General features: G+C 39.5%; 1 protein-coding gene across 3 annotated transcripts in view; it reads right to left on the reverse strand.

Annotated features, from left to right (window-relative positions):
• Positions 1–20,840, reverse strand: part of MAML3 (mastermind like transcriptional coactivator 3) — a 441,377-nt gene that overhangs the window by 391,036 nt on the left and 29,501 nt on the right. The window lies entirely within an intron of this gene.

Here is a 20,840-nt window from a genome sequence, read left to right on the forward strand (position 1 = left end):
ACAGTATGTGCACTGTTGTACACATCGTATCACTCACTTCTGTTTTTAATAGAGATGATCATCTGCTATTAAAAATAAATAATAAGAACAAGTGTGGTGGCTCATGCCTGTAATCCAGCACTTTGGGAGGCCAAGGCGGGAGGATCACTTGAGCCCAGGAGTTCAAGATCAGCCTGGGCAACAAATAGAAACCCTATGTCTACAAAAAATTTAAAAAATTAGCCAGGCATGGTGGCACATACCTATGGTCCCACTATTCAGGAGGCTGAGGCAGGAGGATTGCCTTAGCTCAGGAGGTCAAGGCTGCAGTGAGCCCTGTCTCAAAAAAAAAAAAAACTTTTATATATATATAATATATATATATACATGAATGTGTATATACATATATAAATGTATGTGTGTGTATATATATAATTTTTTTTTTTGAGACAAGATCTTGCTCTGTGGCTCAGGCTGGAGTATAGTGGCCCAATCTCAGTTCACTGCAACCTCCACCTCCTGGGCTCAAGTGATCCTCTTACCTCAGCCTCACGAGAAGCTGGTATTACAGGCACGCAACATCATGCCCAGTTAATTTTTGTGTTTTTTGTGGAGATGAGGTTTCGCCATGTTGCCCAGGCTGGTCCAAAGTCCTGAGCTCAAGCGATCACCCGCCTCAGCCTTCCAAAGTGCTGGGATTACAGACATGAGCCACTGCATCTGGCCATAATATATACATTTTTTAAGTACCTTAAATAAAAGAATAAAGGCATCATTATAAAACTTTTCTTTTTTTAAACCAAACCAAAGGGATTTAAAATTACATATTTTTAATGTGTATTTTCATAGACTGTTAGTGGCACTGTCCTTCATCTGAGATATTAATTCAAGGCCTTTTCAGTTTTTCTCCCTCAACTTTCTGAGTGGGCACAGAGGATCTAGAGTATTTATGTAAGCAGTAAAAGAAAGTCCTGGTATTTCCACCAGAATCCCCTGCTTAACAGAAATATGTCCCAGCATCCTTATCCTGAAACTCCCTGACTTAGCTGCCACAAAAAGACCCTCCATGTTCCTCAAAGCCACCACCCCCATCATGTAACTCAGGCCTGAGAAAATTGTGTCCTATCAAAGAAAAGATGTTGTGCAAAATAAAGTCCTTTTGTGCTAGTGCACATTCTTGGACAAAACATCTGATTTGTAACTGGAGAAAAGACATTTTTAAATGGTGATCAAAACAATCATGATACCAGATTTACCCAGCGGTGAATCCAGAGGTTTCGCGAGCAACTCGACTATCCTGGTCTTAGCCAGACACTTCATTTTAAGTTCTCATCAAGTCTCCTGCTCCCGTGCTACTTTTTCAGAGCTAAACTAAGCCCAGGTAAGTATCAAGGACTCCCACAGACCCTCTTAGTACCTTATGGAATAAATAGTGGGAATTAAACATGAAAAAACCCAAAGGGTCAGCCCATCCTCCGTCTGACAAAACAGGATTATTCCCTACAGGGCATTTTCAAGTTAGATCGCACTCATTTTTCTTGTTCACAAAGCCTCGTATTGATAAAGTATAACAAACAGCTGCCTGTTTAAATAGTTTCACTGAGAAATTAATAAGTGAGCATGTAACTCTGGGAAGTTGCCTGTGGGGGACATAGAGGAAAAAAACAAAATCCTCTTCCCCAGTCTGGTCAATACACCCATCACACATCAATCAAGTGATGGAGACACTGGCCTGGCCCAGGATAAGGATGCTGGATTCCTGGGATCCTGGTGTGCAAATCACCCGATGAAATAACTAGGAGAAAACATTTCTATCCTTAAAATAATTATAGCTGAATGTGAGGTGGCTATGGCTTTCCAAATTCAAAAGATGTGAAATGAGCCAGCCTGGTTTTTCTACCTCAATGGCTCCTAATCCCACGTTTAGGACTCCTCACTAATAATTCCATCACTCTGCATTATGCTATACACTAGGGGCAGTCATCCCAAAATGAAGGAATCACTCGTCGTCTTTATTTCAGGAAATTTCTTGGTAAAACTGACTTGAAGAAAAAAAAAAAGAGCCCCTCCTGAGGCATCTAAAAAGATGTGGGGAGAGGAGGCTCAAATTAATTTTCCATTTCCTGTTTTTCCAAAAATCTTTCTCTTTGATTAGACATTCCCTGCTTGGAAGCAAGGGTAGATTGACTAATCCTTCTAATTAGTCCTGGTTGTCACAGAAACACTCTTTTCCTTCTAATTGCTCTCAACTATCATAAGCCCCCATTCTGGTCAATGGATTTATAACTCTCCCAAGTAAATTTCCTTACATGATACACATGGTAAATTGCTATATGCTCCTAGTCTTAGAAGCACCAATCCAACAGAAGTACGCATTTGTGTGTGGGCATGTGTGTGCACACCCACGGAGAAGTGACCATAAAAGTCATGAAGAATCTTCCTTATGCAACTGTGACCTTAACTCTGCTTTCTTATTTAAAAAAATCAGTATTTCCAAATACCTCTAAAGTACTAGGATTTAAAATTGTATATGAATTTATTGCAGCATGGAGACTGCTGCACACCAATACTCAATTTCATCACTTTTAATGGCTTTAATGTTTACCTTTTTTTCTTAATCATTGGTGTTGCAACTACCTGGACTATTTGTAAAGCACTGGCAACCAATCACAGCTTGAAAGCAATTCACTGTTTTTCTTTTCTAGTCTAAAATATGAAGGCTTAGCAAAATCCTCAGATTAATTCTGGAGTAAAACCTGTTAATAAACAAGTTAGGTTTAAGAAGAGTGGTGGTGTTTGTTTGTTTGTTTGTTTTTTGAGACAGAGTTTCGCTCTTGTCGCCCAGGCTGGAGTGCAATGGCACGATCTCGGCGCACTGCAACCTCTGCCTCCTGGGTTCAAGCGATTCTCCAGCCTCAGTCACCTGAGTAGCTGGGATTACAGACACCTGCTACCACGCCCAGCTAATTTTTGAATTTTTAGTAGAGACAGGGTTTCACCATGTTAGTCAGGCTGGTCTCTAACTCCTGACCTCAGGTGATCTGCCCACCTCAGCCTCCCAAAGTGCTGGGATTACAGGCATGAGCCACTGCACCCAGCCAAAGAGTGGTGTTTTTATAGAAACAAGAAAATAAAAAAGCAGAGAATTTATAAACATTACTGAATGGAGGACCAATCTCCTTAATGTATATAAACTACACAATGAAAATATATTGGTCAGCGGTTAACACAGAGATTAAATCTGAGTCTAGTTTTCAATCAGTTACTTGGGGCTTACATCATTGAGTCCTTTGACTGTACAAACCTTCCTCATTTTAATGATTTAGATTATTTGTCTAGCACTGATGGGTTACCAGTCTCTTCACCTGTTCTGTCTGATATGTCCTCTTATTTAGGGTCTCACAGACTACTGATGAAAAAATGTTTTGTTTTGTTTTTTTTTTTTTTTTGAGACAGACTCTCGCTCTGTCACCCAGGCTGGAATGCAGTGGCGCGATCTTGGCTCACTGCAACCTCCGCCTCTCGAGTTCAAGTGATTCTCCTGCCTCACCCTCCTGAGTAGCTGGGATTACAGGCGCCCACCACCACACATGGCTAATTTTTACATTTTTAGTAGAGATCGGGTTTCTCCATGTTGGCCAGGCTGGTCTTGAACTCCTGACCTCAAGTGACCCGCCTGCCTGGTCTTGAACTCCTGACCTCAGGTGACCCGCCAGCCTCGCCCTCCCAAAATGCTGGGATTACCGGCATGAGCCACCGTGCCCGACCAAAAAAATGCTTCTTTAGGTAGAAAAGAACCCTCAGCCAGAGTGATTAAAAAAAAAAAAAATGATGGTGGGGTGAGCAAATACATATGCTGAGAAAAGGCACTGAGAGGAACAAAAAAGAAATGGGGGAAGAAAAAAAAAACAAAATCTACAGGGAACTACCATGCAAGTTAACAACCTCTAGCCTGTAAAGACTTAAAAGGAAATAACCACAACCATCATCTTTGAATCCCCAATCACATATACGACAAAGGACATATTGGGCTTGTCCTGCCATCTCTAGAGGATCACTTTATATACCTTTCCCCATCCTCTATCCCTCCCAACCCACCATGTATGCACATGTGCAAACACACACATGTGGGCCACGGCCTCATTGTTCTATGTCTCTACTCATGCTGCCCTTCAGCCTGAAATGCCCTTTCCTCTTCATCTACCTTCAAATTATCCTTTAATAACCTGCTCTGCCATGGGCTACTCTTGGGAGCAGGCTGTCCCCTGCTTCGTGCTCCTCAGTGCATGTCTATTATGGTACTTAAGCTGCACTGTAGTCATTTAATGCTTCCCTGAGTCTCCAACAAAACTGTGAGCTCTCTGATGGCAAGGCTGGTCTGTACATTCCTTGAAACCACAAGATCAAAGAAAAACTACACAGAGTCTGAAGTCAGGCATACCACATTTGGATCTTGGTTTTGTCAAGGTTCTTATCTGCAGAATGATAATGGTATATCTACTTTTCAAGATTATTGTGGAGATTAAAAGATTTAATGACCTAGCACATACTAGATGCTCAACAAATGTTAGATTCTACTTCCTTCTGATTACCAGGGCCAAGCAAAATTCCCAGCATTTAGTATATGTTCAATCCATGTGTGGTGGATTAAACTGAATCTCTCATACTCTGATCAGTTATATCCCATGGGATATAAGAGTAATCTTTTCACCTACTCTTGTTAAGTTAAATTTGAATACTGAAGAATATGCCAAAGAAGATAAATGAAATGTCAGAAGCTGGGGCCACACTGCCTGACTCAGGGGCCCTACCAGGAAACAACCACTGCCTCATCTGCTGTGCCTGGCTCTCCAAGGAACACACTGCCCAGCCCAGGAATACTTCTTTTTAAACTCCCTGGTCCCTCTTTTTTCTCAAATATAGCATAGATATGGAAACATATATTTCTTCTTATTTACAAGACTGCATGGCTAAATGAGAAGTATAAAGCTAGCTTCAACTTGTTGAGACAAAGCACCATACACTCACACATACAAGTTACACTTATTGTCTCAACATTTGAAGGTTTCAGTTGAAGGCATTTATCAATGTTTAAGGGAGAAGAGACTGAGAAAAGCGAAAAGAGAAGAAAAAAAGAGGAAAGGGGAGGTGTGATAACTATGCTTGACAAAAAGGAACCCCTCCACAGTTGAAGGTATCCTCCTACATTCCAGTAGGTGTAGTCCAGTACACATAACAGAGTACAACTCTATACTCCATGCAGTAGTTACAGTGCTCTATTGGAATTTTATGATAATGATTTCTTATACTTCTCACTAGCAAAAATTCAGTGGTGCTCTCTGGAAAAAGGAGGACTGAAACCTCTTTCAGAGTGCAGAACTAGTTCCCTAGCCCCCAAGCAAAGCTTCTAGACCGCACGGTGTCTCCTTGCCTCCTCTGAAGCTACTGCATTATCACATTAGATCAAGGGGGAAGCAGAAAGGCATCGTGTTGACAATGTGTACGCAGACAGCCACGCAACACCCAGAAACCATTTCTTCTTTTAACAGTCCACTTTCATCTTATTAATAAAAAGTAACTCCTACTTCTTCAGAATCTCCTAGAGCTTGTAACAGAAAGCTTTCCTTCAGCTAGGCTTGCTTTTCTCCAGCTGATCCTATAAACACTGCTGGCAATTTTTTCCCCAATGCCTCTAACATATTTTCACTTAGCACCAGTTTGATGTATAAGATCTGACAGCCCAGCAGTTATAGGCCACCTGCATCACTGTCGCCATGACAACAGTGAAAGACAATCCATGATCCCATGCCCTGGTCACACGTTTCAATACAGCTTATCTGTCCAAAGCCACTGAGTCTAATGGAAGAGAGTAATTACCATCTTCCACTCATTGTCAAAATTCCCACCATATAATGCTCTTCAAAATTATTTTATTCCTCTCACATGGCTGCTTTGCAAAAACTAAAAGAAATCTTCAGTGGAAAAGGGGGTGGGTGGGAGAAAGAGGAGGCTGTGACTGGTATAAATGGAGCCGCCTGTGAGTGAACTGTCCCTTTGCAGCCAAGGAATGCACCAGCCAGCAAGAAGGATACATGAACAACTCTAGTTCACTGATGATCATCTCAAGATTTTTTAAAATTTGAGTAAGGAAATCAGACAGTAAAATGTCCTAGTTTTTGGCCTATTCTAAAGGCATTTCATTACTACCAACAAAACGCTTGCACAGGGGCGATGAAGCCCCTACGACCGCGTGCAGCAGGCACAGCGACACTGCACAGTGCATCAGTTCAGGCGAGTGGAAAGGGGGAAACGGCAGATGCCTTCCACATGAACACTTTTCCTATCGTCGTTTTTCCAGCATTCTTCACACCTTTCCTTCACGCTCTAATAATAAGATGGATACCTGACTGTCCGGCGTTTGCATTCAGTACTGCATATTCCTGGTGGTGGGTACAACCCCGTCTTTGAGCAAAGTCTCATTCATGCAGTATTAAAAAGTGAACTTTGACCAGCAAACACTTTCTGTGGAAAAAAGCCTTGTGGAGAAAAGTACTTACAGGAAAGAGTAATTAAATTTAAAGGCAACATTCAAAGTCACATGGACTTGAAAAGCGAACTGCAAAAAGCAAAAAATGGACAAAAGGGCACAGAGAAAGATAACCCTCCTCGTGCAGGCAGCTCAAATCCTAGTAAGACTGCTCCACCCTTCTTGAATGTCAGTCATTTCCACAGGAACAAAATCATGCCCATTATCCACTCCCTAACTACTAATAAAGTTACATGAAGTGGTACCTAGCTTTGTGGTTAGCATAAAATATCCTAGTAAGAAAAAATAAAAAATAAGCAATTTCATATGATGGAATAAATACCAACCCATGAAAGGACAAGAGTGATGTAATTTTTTAGAAAGTATAAATAATGAATTGTTAGATTAGTGTTTGTGCACCTGTCAGAATGGGCCTGAAATGTTTTATTTATGGCTAAATCCTAAAAACCACAGCCATAAAACATTTAACCAGCTGTCAGCACATTATAGTCATGAACTGACACTACCTATGGTATGTATTAAACATGGCATAGCACAATAATTAAACAACATTATTGTACATTATACAACAAACACGGAAAGCCTGATTAGCCAAAGGCCTCTGTAACACAGCCACGTTAATTATTTGGTGGCTGCTGGATGGGCTTTTTTATCTTTTTCTTGATCACCTTGGGCCACCTCCTTGTTCATTAGCAGTCCTCAGAGGAGGCTGGAAAAAGACAGTATGAGATGCAACCGAAGATCAGCCTACTAATGGAAAAATTCAATAGTTTGCATCATTTTCTACAGGATATCACAGACAGAGATGCGTGCAAACACATGGATGTTCAGTCATCTTTGGTTAACATGGCCAGTCCAGGACTAGAACATTCCAATCAATCCTGCCAATGTATAACACTTCAATGAAGTATTTTCATATAATCGTGAGTGGATTTCACTTAGTCATCCTAGCTTTGTCCCCTTCCCCTTATAGTGGAATTTGATAAACATCATTTAGATAACAAGGGCTAGATAAACTTAAATGATTTGATAGAATAGAGCTGGAAAACTCAAGTTGTCATTAGTAAAGGAATTTCCTGTTACTCACCCCCACTGTGGGAGAATACCCCACTTGGAACTTGTCTTCTGTAATCTTCATTTTAAAAGGAATATTTCTCCAATACCACCTCAAACAGCAAACTGAAAACTGGCTCAGAAACCTCCTCTTAAAAGAAGCCAAAGCTTCCATAATCAATGGAAAGAGTGGAAGTATTTGTTCTCCTCTTCCAGCTTGCCATGTCAGTGGCCCCAACCCTCACCCTTGCCCTCCTCAGTAGTTCTTTGTCTTCTTGATCTTGACATTTTTGAATATTAGAGGCTCATTCCTTTATAGACTGACCCTTGGTTCTGGTTCATCTGATGTTTCGTCATGATTAGACTCTGGTAACTTTTCACATTAACACAGAAATAATGCTATGTCCTTTTCAGTGCATAATATCAAGAGGCACATGATGTTTGTTTGTCTCTGTATCAGTGATATTAACTTGGATTATTTAGGTTAAGTTATATCTTCTAGATTTTTCTGCTATAAAGTTATTACATTTGCTTTGTAATTAATTAATAAGCAATCTGTAGGGAGATACCTTGAGACTACGTAAATATCCTGTTCCTCATCAAACGTTCACCCACCAGTCTTAGCACATGTTGATGATTTTGTAACTTCATCATTTTTTTTTTTTCTCTTGAGACAGGGTCTCATTCTGTCACCTAGGGGGAGTGCAATGGTGCAATCACAGCTTACTGCAGTCTCGACCTCCCCAGGCTCAAGCAATCCTCCTGCCTCAGCCTCCTGAGTAGCTTGAACTACAAGCATGTGCCACCATACTAGCTAATTTTTCTAATTTTTGTAGAGACAGGATCTTGCTATGTTGCCCAGGCTGGTCTTGAACTCCTGGGCTCAAGCAACATGCCCACCTCGGCCTCCCAGAGTGCTGGGATTACAGGCCTCTGAGCCACTACACCCAGCCCATAACTCTTTTTATACTTATTAGTTGACTCTCTAAACAAGAGCTTTCACCTCTCCCCTCATTTGTTTATTTCATCAATTTCTATATCAGTATGGATTTATAAATTATTATTTTATTTAACTGGTTATAATTCATTACCATATTTATTTTGATGGTTAAATTATCCCCATTTGTCCAGTGGGAGCCCATCAAACTGGCCCCTGTATCCTTTTGATTCTTTGACAATTCCCCCTACTTTCTGCCTCAACTGGATATTCAGGCCCATGTTGGACTTTCCCTGCTCCAGCCCAAGAATGTAGCCATTTCTCCAAGTCATGCTCCAGATTTTTAAAGGTAACATGTTGACTTGGTGGTTTCCAATATAAAAATAAGCATCAATCTGTTCAGTGCAGAATGGAAACATCACTGGTCAATTCAGTGCAGAATGGAAACATCACTGGTCAATCTGTAGAAAGTAGCCAGAGAGTGCAGCTTTTTCCATGTGCTCACTTAACAGTCACATTGAAACTGGCTTTGCTTCTGGCCACACACAGCTGGGCTATGAAAGCCATGGGCAGCTGAAGGTCAGGTAGGAGAAAAGTGAGAACACAGAGATCAGAGTTCCAAAGCAATAATGCAAAATGGTGGCAACAAGGGCAAGCACACCAGCCAGTCTGCCCACAGGGCCAAATGTAGCAAAGACTCTTTTCAGAACCAGTAGAACTTGCCCAGGAGGTGTGGGTTCCTTCCCTTCTTGTGCCGGGACCAAATTATTTATCACATTCCACTTGTCCAGAAAATTGCATCTGGTTCCATTTTACATATATAATTGCATAGTAATCTGTGACTCATCTATGAGACAGAAAATATTGCTATCTGTTCTTTTCAGAAAGAAAAAATAAAGCATAAAGAACCTTCGATGCAATGCTCAGAAGCAAAGGGAGTTTCGAGTTTTGTAGGGCCTGAAGTCTATAATATTTTATCCTTTAAGAAAAAAATTACTGGCCGGGCGCGGTGGCTCACGCCTGTAATCCCAGCACTTTGGGAGGCCCAAGGCGGGCGGATTACGGGGTCAGGAGATCAAGACCATCCTGGTTAACACCGTGAAACCCCGTCTCTACTAAAAAATACAAAAAATTAGCTGGGCGTGGTGGCGGGCGCCTGTAGTCCCAGCTACTCAGGAGGCTGAGGCAGGAGAATGGTGTGAACCCAGGAGGCAGAGCTTACAGTGAGCCGAGATCACGCCACTGAACTCCAGCCTGGGTGACAGAGCGAGACTCCGTCCCAAAAAAATAATAATAATAATAATAATAATAATAATAATAAATAAAACAAAATTACTAATTAAAAAAAAGTAAAGCATGACTATAAGAAATTTCTAGGGCCCCTCACTGAACCTTGTAAAGGGCTGTGCAAGGGAAGGAACTTGAGGTCAAGTTTCATTAGTCTCATGGAAAAAGTCCTCCTCTGCCCAGAAATAGTTCTAGCTGCTTATCATGGTCCACTAGGTCCTGCACTGTAGTGGACTATTTCTTCAATGATGCCAGTCAGCCCTTCCACTGTTCTGGGAGAGTCAGATCTTCCCGGTTCTATTCCAGTAGACAGTACCAACTACACTCCTACTCGGTGGCCTTCAAACTCCACCAATATCTTTCAACATAAAACAGGAAAGCAACCAAAACTCCCACAAAAGCTTGGGAGCAACCTGTTTGGCAGAGGAGTAGAGTCTTGTTGGGTGTTTGTTAGCTAACTTCACCTGTGCACAAATGCCAGTTTGTCTACCCAAGTGAAGTGACCCTGCAGCTAGGATACCTAGAACTGCTCTAATCAAAGTCCATCCAAAGTCACAGGCACAGTTTGGAACAGGACCTAGCAACTCAGGCTGACAGGTATAAGTAATGCTGCTCTCCAGGCAGGGAGAAACTCACATACTGAGTGTCACTTTCATGTTCTCAGTATCTGCTCCCACCCCGTTTTACCCCATTCCGTGCTTCATACTCAGTGAACCCAGTCACCATTCACTGAACTCATTTTCCCACCTTTGTGCTACTGATCATGCTGTTTCCTATGCCTGTAAAGGCTTTCCCATCCTCTCCGGGTAGAAAAACCCTGCTAATTCCTCAAGGCAGATCAGATGCCAACTCCCTATGCAGTCTTCCTTAATATGCCCCTTCCCTGCTCCCTCTGCCCTACGAAAGTAGAATAAAATCATTCCAACTTCTGTGTGCCCATCATACTTTTGTGTAAGTCTGTTATAGCTCTTATCACATCACGCTGTGGATTGACGTGGAGAAATCTTACCAGCTACTTTACCTGCATCTGTGCTGTTCCTTGAATTTCCCGCAGTCTCAACAGTACCTGGCACAGAGGGCTTAAAATAATGTTTGCTGAATCAAAGACTGTAGCCAAAGTGTTCTTCTTCCTTTCACTTAAGTAGAAGCTTATCTTAATTAAAATAAAACAACAATATTATTGGGTTTTTAAATTACGTAGCTGCATATAATTGCAGTGCAATCAAACCTCTGATATTTTTAGGCAACTCTTTCTCTTGAAACCCTCCTTATCTTTGACTAAGTATCAGTGTATTTCTCCTCAATAAGCCGGATGTATACATGCATGTGCCTTTTAAGAAACTTTGGATTGTTCAAAACTTCAAACATACAAACGTTGCCAGAATGTAATAAATTGCCAGTGACCAGTTTCAACTCATGGCCTGTCTTGTTTCATCCATACCCCAAACCCACATTGCCTTCCCATATTATACAAAGCACATGCCAGACTTTATATCTGTGAATACTGTGGAGTGTACCTTTAAAAGTTATGGCCTATTTTCAACAATATAGCCGTAATACCATTATCACATCCAAAACATATTTAATAATAATCCCTAATATCATCAAATATTGAATGAGTGTTAAAATTTACAGTTGCCCCACTTCTTTTGCACTAAGATCTTCAACAGTAAAAGTACACTATAACTTCATTCAACTCATAAACAAATTGCCCTATTAAAAGCTCTGAATTCATATCCTATAGAACCATTAACATTCCTCAGGACAAGACACATGAAGTCTCATTTTAATACGATGTCCTAATTATGCTGCTGAAGTTTTATTAAACATTTGTCCTATGGAGATATGTAAAATAATGTTTTCAGTTCATTACCTTTCTACTCAAAGATTTCATCCCATAAAAACTTCCACATGAGTTAGCACTACTTTTGAATTATTCATAGCTCATAACAATACATTTTATTTTTAAGTCTTAAAATACTTCTTTCTCTTCCTCCTGAAACTCAAGTGCTCAGTCTCAATTAACACAAATGCTTTCACTCTCAATTTTCACTTCTAAAATAAAACTATGGCTAGAAAGAAACTGCTCTCAATGAGCAATTCATAAACAAATGAAATATGCAAAGCCACAAATATCCCTCATAATTTTTATGTGGTCATGCAAATTAATGCATAAGAGTAAATATTTTCATCCACAATAACACAAAGTAATGAGTGCAGGAGACTAACACCAAGATTGATCTGGGAGGTGATCAGTGCCTTCAGCAGACCCCAGGACTACAGATATTCAGAAGCAAGTGAGAGACTTAAGAGCAGGTACATAAGTTCATTTTTTGGTGACTCTGGACACATGCAAAACATTCCTTGATCTGGAACTGGAAATGGGTACATAAAGAGCAAAAAGCAAGTGTACTCAATTTATCCAATTGAAATGTCTCTGCAAACATTTGTAGGGTGAAATCTTGCCATTAGATGAATATTAAGGTCAAAATTTTGTGAAATTAAGATTCTTTCTTATAATGTAAAAATCACTCTTTTTCAATTAGGTTTCAATATAAAAAGTTTTCCCACCAAATACAAAGAAACTGAAAATGAAAATGTCTATTTAAATATAGAAAATATTTACTAATTCACACTAGTTGAAGGTGACATGGAATAATAGAAAATTGGAATTACTTTTAAGTATATACAAATATATAGAGTACATATATTTGCCAAATAAATGTCCTTTAAGATTCTTTAGTTGGTAATTTTATTTGCAATTATTTCATTGTTTCCCTTTTTTAAAAAAGGTAATTCTAAATAAAAGCAGTTTATCTTGCTGAATAGGTTAAATGTCCTTCCCATGCCTGCTTTATTTACTGTTAGTCTGTTTACAAGCACTCCTTCATATAAGGCAAAAAGCCTTATGACAATACTACAAACTATTAACATCTGGACTCAAATTAATCAAGTGATACTGTGTTCTTAAATTTCTGAATTCTTTACCTTTTTTCATGTGTTCAAAACAACTCTATTATATCCAGGGCCCCCAGGGAATCAGCTCCTATTCAGGAAGCTCCTTACTCAAAACCTCCACTGTTGCTGATGAGGTCTCCTGAAAATGACACCTACACAGAGAACATTTCTCTTGCCATGTTCAGGGCTATTGCCAGTCACCAGAAACCAAGATGGTGTCTATTCTACTTCAATAAAAGGACAGGGAGGCTGACAAAGAAATACAAAAGAGAACACAAGTCACGTGGAGCCAACTGCCTGGATTCAATTCCTTCAGAAAGTCACGTTAGAGACTGCCACTCTAACCTCTAACCCCACTGCTTCAAAAGTTGCCATTCCCTCCATCCTCCAAGCTCTGGCCACTTCCAGACGAAACCATTAAGGCTGGTGTATACCCTACAGGGCAGGAAGTGAATCATGCTTCACTCAACTGAAATGGCAGCAGGTTTTTAGGAAGCTACACACAGTCAAACCAATTGAACGGTAACACTTACCTTGTAAAGATGTGGCTAGGGATTGTTATTGATGACAAAAGATCAGCACTTGGGTTTCCAACTCCCTTCACAGATGAGATTTTTTTAAAAGCATAGGGCACTTTATATACAGACACAGAGTATAGCTATGGAGATCACCTTCTGCAATACTAGCACCCAGAGTGTTCTCACTATTAACCCAGGACCTCCACTCATGTTAGATCTCTAGCTTGCAGAACATGCTGAGTTCCAGACTTGGACTGCCTTTCCTCTTCCACAGCAGAATTTAAAAAGCTCTATTTCCTCTTCCTTAGAAAAATTTTAAAGTTCTCAAAATGGGGATTTCTCTAGTCTCTCCTTTTATCCTTAGTGTGATCTGGGGTGATTTTTAGGGTCTTAATATAAGCAAAATCCTAATTATGGGGAAGGCCATTATCTGGCATCTTATTTACTATTACCCAAAGCAAATATTTGGGATTCCTAATTATATTGATCCAAATATCTCCCTCGTATTTTCTTACACACTTACTATTCTCTTTCAAGTAAGACTTTTAAAAGCTGTTTCTAAATTTACATGTTTACTTGGTGCTGCTGACCACATTAAAATCTAACTTCCAAAAATAAGTTAAACTTTAATGTGGTTTTATGTTTTTAAGCATACTCTAACTATAAAACTTTAAAGTATGATTTACAGAATATTTATTTCCTTAAGAAAATATACAAATGCTTCATCAGAGACAAAGCAAGGGATTCCAAATCAGTTTTTTATACTGCAAAATACTGCAGTGAGCCATGATTGCACCACTGCATTCTAGCCTGGGTGACAGAGCGAGACCCTGTCTAAAAAAATATATAAATATATATGTATGTATGTGTATACAGGTATATATATATACACATATATATGTGTGTGTATATATATAAAATCTCAAAATTATTAATAGAAAATAGAAAAATTGATCTAATCTGATGCCACCTTCCAAGTCTCATAAAAATACAAATAAAATGTTTCTAAATTATAGGTATATCCTTAATAAAATTACAAAAACATGAGATTATCAAAGGAGCTCAACAGTTTCTCTAAGCACATCAGACAATATCAGAAGTCAATAGTTCAGATTAAGAAGGAAAGATTTATCTAGTAATTCTAAGGGTAATTTGTGTATACATGTTTTTAAGGATTTTCACAGATAACCACGCATGGTAATATATGCAAATACACAAAAGAAATAAAACCTTAAAAGAACACACTAAATTTGTTTTTTTAAATCTAAAATGAGAATCGTGACACCCACAGCCGGCATTTCTTCAGAGCCTACAGCTAGACAACCACCACAAAAAATGTTCTCTCTGATATCAGCTACAACCAACCCACAGGTCAAAATATTTGTGGGTTTGTTTTCTTTTTTCCCTACCATGTTCAATCTTTTAAAAAGTAACAGTCCTGAGTGCAATCTTCTGGAACCAGAATGCCTGGGTCCAAACCACAGCCCTACCGTGTACTAGCTGTATGACTTCCATCCAGTCACTTAGCCTCTCTGCACCTCAATTTCTTCATCTGTATATACATACACCTATCTCATTAGGTTGAAGATTAAGGGATCTAACAAGCATGAAATGCTTAGTACAGTGTAGTACATAGGAAGTAGCATATAAGTATTAGCTAATAATAACAATAAACAATGAAAATGAGGATCAGGTAGCAGAACCATAACCTTGACTACCTTTGTGGAACCTCCATTCCAGGGTGAAAATACAGATATCAAGAGTATATAACATTGAAAATATTTTGGGGCCAGATGTGGTGGCTCACACCTGTAATCCTGGCACTTTGAGAGGTGACGGCAGGAGGACTGCTTGAGCCTAGGAGTTCAAGACCAGCCTGGGCAACATGGTGAGATCCTATCTCAAATTAAAAAATACATATTTTGGAAAGCCTCGATTCATGCCTCTGGTCAATATTCATAAAGTATTATGGCCCATTGGAAACGATCATGCTGTAGCAGGGAAAGAGAGCCTAACATTCTCTCCAACTGCAAAAATAACATGCGTAAGAGCCACTTCTGATCAAGTAACCCAAGTTGATGGGATTCTGTTCACCTCCCCCACACAAGGCGTCTGATGGCACACACAGGATGGATGCAGCATCCTACATTCTAAGTGTAATCATTCAAACCAACCTAATTATTTTTTTGACAAAGGATTTGGGAAATTAATGTAGGCTTGTTAGCCAGGGGAACGGTAGTAAGCAGCAGCTTCAGTCAAAGCTAGCTTCAATACATATATTAACAGGCAAGGGGTATGGTGGCATTCCCCAGAGAATTCAAGGCAAAAGTCAGGTGTGGTATACAGGTGTTTTCAGAATTCACCCCGATAAGGTCAACCTCAAGATCTTATTCTCACCTCCAATCTCACACAATAGAAAAACCTATTCAGTTTCCACTACATAACCCTTCCTAGAGACCACTTTAAAAGATGTTACTATAGTCCACAATTTTTAATAGGTGTGCTTGAAATGGCATTGTAACCATTTGCCCACTCACTTTAGGAGGCATGAAAGGAACCTAGATTCAGCCATTCAAGTCTTATATTAGACAGAAATCAACTTAATTTAACTAACCTAGTACCTTCCTAGATATACTTTTCTTACCTTTCTTTCTCACATCTCATGACCGATTTGCAGATATGCACTGCTGGTTTAGTGTACCTAAATAGTCATTACAGACTTCTTTTATAGTATCCTCTGGAGAGACATTTTGGAATACACAATTTTTTTTTTCTTCCTTCCTTCCTTCCTGAGACACTGTGGGATACACAATTTTTTCCCTCTTCCTCCCTCCCTCCCTCCCTCCCTCCCTCCCTTCCTTCTTTCCTTCCTTTTTTATTTTAGATGAGGTCTTGCTCTTTCACCCAGGCTATACAGCACAGTGGCACAATCATAGCTCACTGAAGCCTCCAACTGCTGGGCTCAAGGGATCCTCCCACCTCAGCCTCCCTGGTAGCTGGGACCACAGGTGCAAACAAGATCCGAAATATTTATGCATTTGAAGACAGGATCTCCTATGTGGTCAAACATCTCTCAATCTCTCTATTTAGTCAACTACTATTAGCTATTCTAGAGAGGAAAATTAGTAATTATTGTGGGCTTGAAAAGAGAGTTCCAATCACAATCAAGTTTGTCTCCTGAGGTTAAAAGCTAACCAAAGTGTGACACCTACAATGTGAATCTGAGTGCCTCCCCTAATGAGTAATGAGCAGTATTAAATTACAGGTTACTACTGATACCATATACAAAAAGCTGCACATACAAGCTTGATGATGTCTTATAAAAGTAGTTATTAACCAAAGACAAATGAACGAAACCTTTGGTTAAAAGGCTTCATATCATTCTTGATATGATATCATTTCTGTTTCTCTATTTCCTTATTGGTACATGAAACTGCAAATGTGCCTGATGTAGATTAATATTTTAAGGGTACCCAATCCTTAGGCATCATGCCTCCACATTAATCTTTTGCATTTTGTTGCATATAATCCTTTTCCCACAGTTCTAATTTTAGATATAGTTAGTCCATCAGAATTAATCTTTTCCCATATAAAGACTGGTCACAGCTAAGATCGAATAGTTTCTCCTTAACCTTTTTTTTTTTTTCCTCATAGAGAAACATATGGATTATGTTATTAACTGGTCTTTTTACTCTCTTTTCATTTTGAAATTACAAACAGATATGTAAAAGGTGTCCTTCACTGCTTGTTCCCAGAGCTAAAGCACGGCAGTAACGTTCAGTTCACAACTCAATAGCATCCTTGGGAATGGGTTACATTGTGTCAATCTTTAACCATAATTAAAAACACACAGTGATTTTGCGGAAAATGTACTTCTACTATCAACAAAAATCTTTTGGGCTAAACACCGAATCCACACTGAGGGACAGACTTAACTTTAAGCTTCTAATATAGCCTGCACTGAATTTTCACTGAAAATTCTGCTGGTGGATATGCTGCAAAGAGAAATAGCAAAAGGCAAAGTCATTTTCATTTGGACACATAAAACTATGATGAACTCAGGCCCAATTTCTTGGCTTCTTAAAGCTTTGGGGTTGTTTTTATCTTGCACAGTGGTATCCGAAGCAGAAACATTTAGCTATTCCTAATTGTGCCAAATAGGTACAAATATTAATATTCCACTGGCACTTACCATGGCCAAGGTGAAATTTAAAATGTTAAATACTCCTTATTTTCCAATAAATAATGCACTCTTGGAAGCCTTAGAAGACTATCCCAGCAACTTTACAACATAGCACATCCTTCCCTTGATTCTAATAGTAAACAAGTTCCAAGGTTCTTCTACAGTCAATTTCTACAATCAATCAGAAATGTTCTTTGGCTGGCAATCATGACTGAACCACCACTTTGAAAGGGGAAAAGAGGTGTTAGGCTGTATAGACTCAAAGTAGAGATAAAGCCTTCATTGTTATATATTAGCCACTGATTTAGCCTATGCTGATACTCAATATGGCAAAGCAAAAACTAGAGTTTTACAGACATACTTTGTTAACTGGCTTTAATCCGTCAAAGTGATATCTAAGTCAAATTTTAAAGACCAAAACAAAATTTAAATATACTAGAGGTATTTATACTTAAAAGGTACTGAGGGGAACTATTTATCTAAAGAAAATATTAAACCCCAATTTCATAGCACATGCCACTGCTCAATAGTGCATGATATGGTTTGGCTGTGTCCCAACCTAAATTTCATCTTGAACTGTAGTTCCCATGATCCCCACATGTCATGGGAGGGACCCAGTGGGAGGTAACTGAATTATAGGGCAGTTACCTCCATGCTGTTCTTGTGATAGTGAGTTCTCACGAGATCTGATGGTTTTATAAGGGGCTTTTCCCCAACTTCACTCTGCACTTCTCCTTGCTGCTGCCATGTGAAGAAGGCTGTGTTTGCTTCTCCTTCCGCCACGATTGTAAGTTTCCTGAGGCCTCCCCAGCCATTCGGAACTGTGAGTCGATCAAATCTCTTTCCTTTATAAATTACTCAGTCTTGGGTATGTCTTTATTAGCAGCATGAGAACAGGCTAATACAGTGCAATTGTGAGTGATTTTTTTTTTAATACTTATTTTTTAAAGTAGGTGAGAAATTGATTCTTCTGACAGGAATAATCAAACGAGTCTTTTTTTTTTTTTTTTTAAACAGAAGTTTGCTCTTGTCCCCCAGGCTGGAGTGCAACGGCGCAATCTCGGCTCATTGCAACCTCCGCCTCCCGGTTCAAGCAATTCTCCTACCTCAGCCTCCCAAGTAGCTGGGATTACAGACCTGAACCACCATGCCCAGCTAACTTTTTATATCTTTAACAGAGATCGGGTTTCACCATGTTGGCCAGGCTGGTACCCAACTCCTGACCTCAAGTGATCTGCCTGCCTTAGCCTCCCAAACGAGTCCATTTTATAAAACCATTTTGAAAATCTAAAAGTGCCATCATTTCTTAAAATAAATCACACCAATGGCTAACTTGAAGTAAATATCTTTAAGGACTTCAAATACTTAAGAGTTTTTAACCTGCTGGTAAGGTCTGAGCTTTCCTGAAATACTGTTCTTACTATCTCATCCTATTCCCTACTCTCTACTCCAATCTCTCCTATTCTCTACTAAACCAATATGGCCATGATACTCAAAATCAGACAAAAATAGAAATTCTGAGCATTTCAAACTTCTTCTAGGTAAAGCTCTGCGGCTTTTTTTTTTTTTTTTTGCTCTGCAGCTTTTTAAAGAGACAGCTACAATCAACAAAGGACTGGCACATTTCAGACCACAGCTACTTTTCTACTACAATGTGACTCCATGTTTATTTAGTCCTATCCTGTCCCAAACAAGGTTTGTTAAGATGGCTTACAAAAATACACACAGAATAAACCATAAAATTATTTATAAGGGATTGGCAATTTTGGGCAAAGGAAAAAGGTACATTTATGTTTATATTCACATAATTTAAAAAGGTCTAAAAAGTTAAACCCCAACTTCATAGTACATGTCACTACTGAACAGTATAATTGTGAGTACTTTTTTTTTAAAGATGTACTTTTACAAGTAGGTGAGAAATTGACTTTCTAAGATGTCAAGGTGGGGGAACTTCTTGAATATACTTTCCTATTTTCTCTTTCTCTCTCTCAAATGTAACTTTCATTAGGTCTTCTGTTTTCTGGTTCCTAAGTCTGATCCATCCAGAGGGATGTCATTTGGAGCCACAGAAAAAAAGTACACCCTACCCCATCAGAAGACTCACGTCTGAAGTCCATTATTGTTCCCCACCACTTAGATCTGAATAAGATGAAACATTTAAGGAGCAAAAGTTTTTAAATTCTATTGTGAGGGGGCAACATCTTTAAAAGATGGTTGATTTCTTTTTGTGTAGGCAGGTGCTGCACAGACTCTGAAGAAGAAAATGAAGTTGGGGAGGTAAGAAAGAACTCATTCATAATAAAAAGGATAAAGCGGCAGGGAAAAACCCTACACCTTTGTAAGGCTTCTGGGGTGGTGCAAGGTGACACCTTTTCTTAGGCAGCTTCACAACAAATAACACTGTTTTTGCATCATATTTCACAATGAACCCCAAAGCGACTAAGGCTTGAAATGAAAATCCCTTGTTTTATTCCAGTTTTTAGGAAAAACCCAGAGTTCTCCCCTAGAATTTCCAAACATATATCAGTAACCACTTACTAGCTTTCTCTCTTCTCAGACTTCCACTTTGAGTAGTCAAAATGCCTTACCTAACCTTGCCCTTTTCTCCGAGGTTTTTAACAATCACACGTTCTGCCCTTCCTCTCCAGTTTCCTTGAGGCTTCTTGAACATCTAGTCTCAATCCACCACACTATGCACACTGTCATGTCTATGTTAGCGCCTTGAAATCTGTGCATAGAAAGCTGAAAATGATGGCTACTCTGAAACATTGCCCAAGATACAACCTTCTTGATTAGCTCCTCGATATGCCCAAGACAGAGCCATACTGACTTATTTCGTAGCTCTTAGCTGGTGCCTAATGCAGTGAAAATCCCTCTTAAACAGCACTGACTAGGTATGGCCAGGAGAGTTTCTAGGAGGGAAATACGCTTGGACATCTCCAAGTTTTCTCGTAATTTGGGAAAATATAACCATTAGGAAGTGCTCTCTTAAGCGCCTGGAGACCTTGCACAAGTTACCCCCAAAAGCACGATAAAATCTAGGTGAAAGAATAGAAGAAATCAAAAGCTATCACAAAATAGAGGCCTAAGCACCTCTTTAAAAAGCAGGAACAGCTAGAAGAAGTAGATTTAGCATTTGGACATTCAGGGCTTACCAGACCTATCTGCAATACTAATTAGTCTTAAGTTGGCCCTCCTTCGCAGTCCTTTAGCTGGTAAACTGCTAGAAAACATGGATTACACCTTGTTATTAATATAGAAAAGCCCTGGTGCAGGTGGCAGAGCCATGAGCATCCTGAATGCCATGATTAGGGTCGTGACGAGAGCAATTCCAGTCTCTGAAACTCACACAGAAGCAAGCCTCAGAGGGAAATACCC

Source organism: Symphalangus syndactylus, chromosome 4, assembly GCF_028878055.3.
Source record: "Symphalangus syndactylus isolate Jambi chromosome 4, NHGRI_mSymSyn1-v2.1_pri, whole genome shotgun sequence".
In the NCBI taxonomy this organism is placed as follows: domain Eukaryota; kingdom Metazoa; phylum Chordata; class Mammalia; order Primates; family Hylobatidae; genus Symphalangus; species Symphalangus syndactylus.